The sequence below is a fragment of the Mustela nivalis genome (assembly GCF_964662115.1).
Source record: "Mustela nivalis genome assembly, chromosome: 14".
NCBI classification, from domain to species: Eukaryota; Metazoa; Chordata; class Mammalia; order Carnivora; family Mustelidae; genus Mustela; species Mustela nivalis.
This window is the reverse complement of record NC_139033.1, coordinates 16,318,567-16,325,099: the sequence shown is the minus strand read 5'-3', so window position 1 is coordinate 16,325,099 and position 6,533 is coordinate 16,318,567.

Genomic DNA, 6,533 nt, shown 5'->3' with positions numbered 1-6,533 from the left:
CCGAGAGTAAGGTTACATTTTGTGTTGGACAAATCCGTCGTCAGGACAAGAGAAGGCACTTGTCACAGGGCAAACAGGTAGGAGGGGGAGGGGAGGGGGAGGCAGCGTGGCATCCAGCAGGGGCGGACCACCCCGCTGTCTCTTGAGAAATATGAGCCCGGTCATGCCCCAGACCCCAGGCCACTCTGTCCACATCACTCGGGCTGCGAGCAGTTTTCCAGCCAGAAAGCAGGTGCCTCTTGCTTTTCTGGGGGAAACGGCTGATCAGCTCAGGGACAGGAGCTTCTGTCCCGTCCCTGTTGTGCACGTTGGTTCCCCAGAGCGAGGGCTGTGGATGGCCATGGGGAGGTCACCCTGCTGGGCTGGACTGGGGCCCAGTTCTACCCTCCCAGGGTCGGGAGCCTCCTGCCGGCCACAGCTACATCCAGCCTCAACCCGAGGCGGAAGGACGGGCTCCTGCAGTGAGCGGTCGGCAGTCCCTCGGGGGACGGGTGTGATCAGACAGCAGCCAGGCAAACAGGGGGGCACAGAGCATGTGGCCACACGGACACGGACTGACTGAGGGACCAGGCTTCGCTGGTGACAAACGTCACTTCCGCGGTTTCTTTCTGAATTAAAGGAACCCATGTGCCCGATTGATCACCGGGCAGAGATGTGACGCCAGGTTCTGGGGCTCCGTCTAGTCTGGTCCACTGGACACAACCAGGGACACTATCTAGGGACGCATTTCCCCAGTCTGAGCTTTCTTTCCCCAGACTTGAGTCTGTAATTATTCTATTAATGAGTTTCCTTACTTTTGAACTGAGAAATTGTAATCTATTTAGAAACTCAAATGCACCTCATACGGTAAATTTCCCCACCTTGTAATTGTCAGAGGTCACAGGCACGAGGACCCCAGGCGTGAGGTGATGTTGCATGTGACAGGGAAGAAGCAGACCTGGAGCTCCTGGGGGCCAAGACCGTCCCGGAGGGGAATCTCAGGCTGGCGGGGGCCCTGCAGGAAAGTGGTCTTGAGGGACAGGGCTGTACTATTGGGGCGCCCTCCCTGCATCCCTCCTGTCTGCCCAACAAGGTGCTGGGCTTCGGGGGCCGCCAACAAGGCCTGCCTGCGCTGACACTGGGGCTCACCGGGGTGCACAGTCATGGTGGCCCACCAGGGCTATTCCCAGCCCTTCTTCTCACCTCCAAACCCTTCTTCCTCCTTGCACAGAGGCTGAACATGCCAGATGCACAACAGCTTCTTTTGGAGCCGGGACTCAGAAGCACCTCCACTTCTGGTGGGTGAGAGAGGGAGGAAGCCTCTGGGGAGCTCCTGGGAGTTACTGTCGTCCCCAGGAGAGAGAGACAGAAATGTGTGGCAGACGTCCTCTCGCTTAGTTCTGCTCTGCATGATGCTGCTTGAAGACTAGATGGCTGGAGCTGTGGCAGCCCTCTTGGCACCATGAAAAAAGCCCTAGACCATCCCAGTGAGGCCCATCCAGAGCTCTGAGATCATGAGTCACCAAACCAGCCCTGGAATTAAGGGCTTCCTTTTGCGTTGGAAAACAGTTGCCTCCTTTAGCCGGCCATTCTGTAGTCTAAAATCAAACACTGGGGTTTGAGCCATTACACAGACTCTTCCGTGTGCTGCTGTCTGATCTTCTAATCAGTTTGGGAGACTCCTCTGAGCTACCACTTCTGCAGGCTTGAAGCCATCCCTCCTCCACAGTGTCCAGGGTGCCATCGGAAACCATTGACCTTTGCTCAGAGTCCCAGAAGGACCCCAATTCTCTGTCATTCTGAACACATGGCTTAGAATTTCTGGGGCCATGGCCTGTGTGTTGACATCCTCAAGATCCTTCCAGAAGCCAGTGTGCAGAGAGCCATCCCTGGGGGAGGGGGAGGGCCAGCTGAGCATGGGTGGAGGGTCCGCCTTCCTGCTCGCGGCGATGCGGGGGAGGGGGGACGCGCACGGTGACTCAGGCCGAAGCCAGCTTCTCAGACTAATTACCGTGTGTCCATAAATGTCAAGGTTCTTTAAAATCTCAGTCCAAGGGCGTATGTCAAAGACGGATTACTTGATATTCTGAACTTGCTTGTCCACGCGGGAGGCTGTGGGAACGTCTCTCAGAGGCTCTGAATCAGGGCAGGCATTTAGGCAGTGAAAGTGAGGGCCGGCGGGATGCAGGCCTCGGCCGTTGGACGGGGTGGCCCCGGAGCGCACCGACCCCCTGAGTAAAACACCGCAGGGCACCTGGCCGGCCTCACTGAGTGGGATTATTCTGTGCGGTTCCCTGCAGGACCCCTCAGCTCAGCGTCTAGTCTCCTCTTTCTTCTGGGCCCCAAGGGCTCTCAGAGATGCACCAGGTCCCCAGCCTGCTCAGCAGCTGAAGCGCAGGGGGGTTGCCTGCATGGGGGGCTGGGGACGCTCCCTGTTCAGCCAGGAGGCTGCCCTGCAAACCCTTTCTGGGTGGCGCCCTCAGCCTCACCTGGGCCTGGACACGGAGACCAGAGCCCCCGGTTCTTGGTCCCCATGGAGTCAGCTCCAGTCCTGCACCAGGAGCCCGCGGCGACACTGCCTGGCCCGGGGGCAGCAGGAGCAAGGGGCTCGGCGTCCAAGCCCTCAGGGGACACCCGTTTCAGGGCATTGTGCTCTGTGGTTTAGCAGCCCCGGGCCAGGCTGCGTGTCGGCTTGCTGGGGTGGGCCGCTGCTGCTCGCCCACTTCCCAGTTCCCCACGTCCTTACGCTCGCATCTCCCGCCCCGTTTGCTCTGTCCTTGGGATTGGGGTCTCCGTCCCCACCCCCCTCTAGTCATCCCTGTAGGGTCCTCATTTGGGGGGACGGCAGGAAGGAGTAAGGTAGTCACGTGTGCACACCTGACTTAACCTCACTTCTGGGTTACGTTGAGGGAGCTCACGGTAACAGGGGCTTTTCTCCCCAAATCTGGGCTCGACAGCCGCTCAGAGGGCAGCACCGTGAGCAGTTGGGGCCTCATCTCCAGAAACAGGACGTCTAGTCAGAGCCTCCCTGCCCCCGCCCTGGCTGTGGGACGCTGGGTGCATTTCTGACCCTCTCTGTGCCTGCGTGTCTCAGCTCTAAGAGGCAGGATGACGGAATCACTTGCTCACAGATCTTTCTGAGAATTAGAGCGTGAAGGCGGGACACGGACACACGAGCCTCCTATTGTCTGTGCCCGCAGTTCGAAAGGTGCCTCTCCCTTGTCCATGAGCAGCAGCAAGCAGGTGGCAGACGTCTCGGAAGACCCAGCTGGCTTTCTACTTTCCTCCTTTTTCCTTCTTTTCTCAGCCATGGAGCCCTGCCCTCCAGCCACAGGAGGTAGGGGTGCGGCATCCTTATGTTTGTGGGCTGGTCTCCCTGCGGTGCTGTCCCGCTCTGACAGCCAATGTGCATCCTGGCCTTGGGAACTCCACCCCGCGGACCTCGAACACCCCTGTGGATGGATGAGCAGACGGACCAGGTGAGCAGCCCCTTCCCAGCTGCTCCTGAGGAAGAGGACAGGAGCCCCTGACATCAGACTAAAGGGCCACGAGCATCTCCTTTCTTTTAGAGATAGGTCAGCTGCTCTGCTCCCCATGTGGGCCTTTCGGGAGTGACATCACTTCCTGTCCTGCTGGCTTGTCTGAAACCCCACCAGGGAGTGACCAGGGAGGGCCCCTCAGCGGCTCCAAGGATGAAGCCTTCCCGGGACTTTTGAGAGGCTCTGGGATTCTCCCCGAGGCGAGTCTGCTGCTGGGACCTGGGGTCGGAAGCTCAGATGTTTGCTGAAATTCAAGCCAACTGGTTAAAGTTCAGAAAGTGTTCTGAGGAGACAGGATGGATCGTTCTCTCACACCCTCTGTGCAGCCTCCCTGAGTCCTCTCTCCCTCCACCGCTTCTGTCCCTGTTACTCGAGTCTGGACGGTCGCCTCCTCTTTCTGGGACGCACCCTCTGACTGTGTGTTCAGCTGCGGCTGCGGCCGTGAACCAGACCCGGTCCCGTCTGCAGGAGCTCGGTGCGTGCAGGGCTGGGAGCGCAGAGGACGGCCCTCCTGCAGGGAAGCCGGGTGGAGATGGGTGTAACGGGTGCAAACGGGCAGCCGGAGGTGTGAACCCCAAGAGGAAGTCAGGACGTCCATTCAGGAGGGTCAGAGACCCCACTCTGCGGGGTGAGGCAGGAGGAGAGGGGGTGCCCGCCCAGGAGGAGCAGGGAACTCGGGGGGAAGGTGAGGTGATGGGGAAACGCGGCTGCGGTGCCCGCGGGTGGGTCCCAGGATGACGGGGCGGGGATGGAGGGAGGCCCTGCTGGAGGGGTGGGTCCCAACGACAGGCAGCCCCGGGGGCAGCTCAGAGCCTCGCGGGCAGCAGGGCTACGCCTGTGCGGGTTGACACTAGAGACCGAGGCTCACGGCTGTCTGTCCGTCCCGTGTGAAGCTGGACACCGAGGTGGCAAAGCAGACACGTCCCGTGGGCCACTAGCTCATGGCTGCTTGGCACGTTCCCCCAGAGACGCAGCGGAGCAGGAGGAACAAGACCCGGGGCCTCCCACATTCACGCTCTTGGGCTCCTTCTGTGTCCGGGACCAACACTGCGGCCCTGAAATGTGCGTCTGAACTTGACGTCCTACCAGACAATCACTGGGCGTCTCCACAGGCCTGATCTCTTCCGCAGTCGGGGTCCAGCAGCACCCTCCTGTCCCCTCCTGTCTCCTCCTGTCCCTGGACACTGTGTCACTGTTGGGAAAATAACCCAGTCCCCCTTCACTGTCGGGCGCAGGGTTGTCAGAATAAGGCCGTCGGCCCAGGATGCCCAAGTCCTAACCCCAGGAGCAGCCAGTGTGCTCTTAGGAGGCCGGAGGGGGTCCGCAGGTGTGAGTAATCGAGGGAGCGGCCATGGAGTGTTCTGGATGATGCAGGTGCATCCACTGTAATCACTAGCGTCCTCAGAAGAGGGAGGGGGGGCCACTCGGATCTAGGAGGACCTGTGGGCCGGTGCTGAGAAGCCGGCAGTCTGGGTGCCTCTAGCAGCCGGAGGAGGTCGGGAAACAGCCTCTCCCGGGAAGCCAGAGGGACGCGGGCGTTGATTTTAACCTCCAAGACTTTCAGCTTTCTGAATTTCAGAGCCTTAAGGTAAAAACTTGGGTTATTTGAAGCCGGGAAGTCCGGGGAGCTCCCAGCAGCTCCAGCGCCCTTGCCGGGGGACCGGGGTGGGCAGCGTCACCCCCGGGAGCTAAGGGCCCGCTCCTCCCGGAGAAGGAGCCGTGTGTCCCGCGTCAGGCCGCCGCCCCCCCAGTGCTGGAGAGATGACAGTTCGGCTTCAGAGCTTCTAGAAAACGTGACTCTGGAAGGGGAGCGTGATGCTGACCCGACCCCTACATGGTGCCCACGCCGCTGTCCTGGCTGGTGGCCGCAGGGGACGGACACGGGCTGGGAGGCCTCGGCTGTGACGAGGGGACCTGCGTCTGGGGTCCAGAGGCGGGAGAGGGAGTCACCGCGGGCGGGTGAGGGGCTGGCGGGAGGGGAGGCCCTGCCCGAAGGGACCCGCGACATGTCCCGGGGGTCGTTCCTGCTGCTTCGTCTGCACGTCTCTGCTGCGTGGCCTGGAGCCCCCAACGCCCACGGAGCTCCGTGTTTTGGAGAAGCTGCGGTTCTGGGGACAACTGCGGATTTCCACTGGCCTGGCAGCCGGGGCTAGAGGCCGGGGTGGGTCCTGAACGGGCTCTGGGGGTGGAATGCCTCATGTCCGCCGTGAGGGTGACCCGGGCGTGTCCCCTAAACTGGGGCACAGACCCTTCTCCCCCGAGGGGAGTGGTCCAGTCCTGCCTGTCAGCGTCTCCGGGCTCGCTGGGGGCTCCCGTGATGGGGAACGTGCTGGGCGGGTGCGGGGTCGAGTGAGGGCTGAGCAGGTTGGCTCATGCCTGCCTGGGGCACCCGCTGGCCTCTGTGGGACTGGGGCTCGATTCCCGAGGGTTCCTCTGGGTTCCCACCTGTGATGTGTGCAGCAGCTGGGGGCACGGGTGCCGACTGAGCGCGGGCAGAGCGGCGAGAGGGCGCGGGGCAGGGCCTGGGGGACGCCGCAGGAGGCACCGTCGTGTTAGCAGCACCGTCTGCAGACTTGGGGTTGGGGGAGCTGCTGTCGGGTTCCCTGAATGCTGACAGCTCTTACGTGTCCCAGAGACACTTCTGAGGGAGAGGGAGACGCGAACTGGGTAGTGGGTGACGCTGGATCCCAGCTGCACCCGTGTGGTGCCCTCGTGTCCTCCTGTGGGACTCGGGGCAAGTTACTCGAATTCTCTGTGCCTCCACGTTCTGGGAAATGGGGACCCTAGGAGTCACTGCAGCTGCTGCCGTGGAGACGACCCCAGCGGCTCTCAGAAAGCCCTCACATATGAGGGGAATAACGTGGTCCTCCTTGCTGTGGGCGAAGCCCGAGGTGCCGTGTGTGGGCTCCAAAGCCAGACAGTCTGGCTTCCCATCCCTGCCCTAAACCAGGCTTGCTGTGTGGACCCAGGCATCTGCAGAAGGAAGGACGGCCGTCCTGTCTCCCTGTCGTCCTC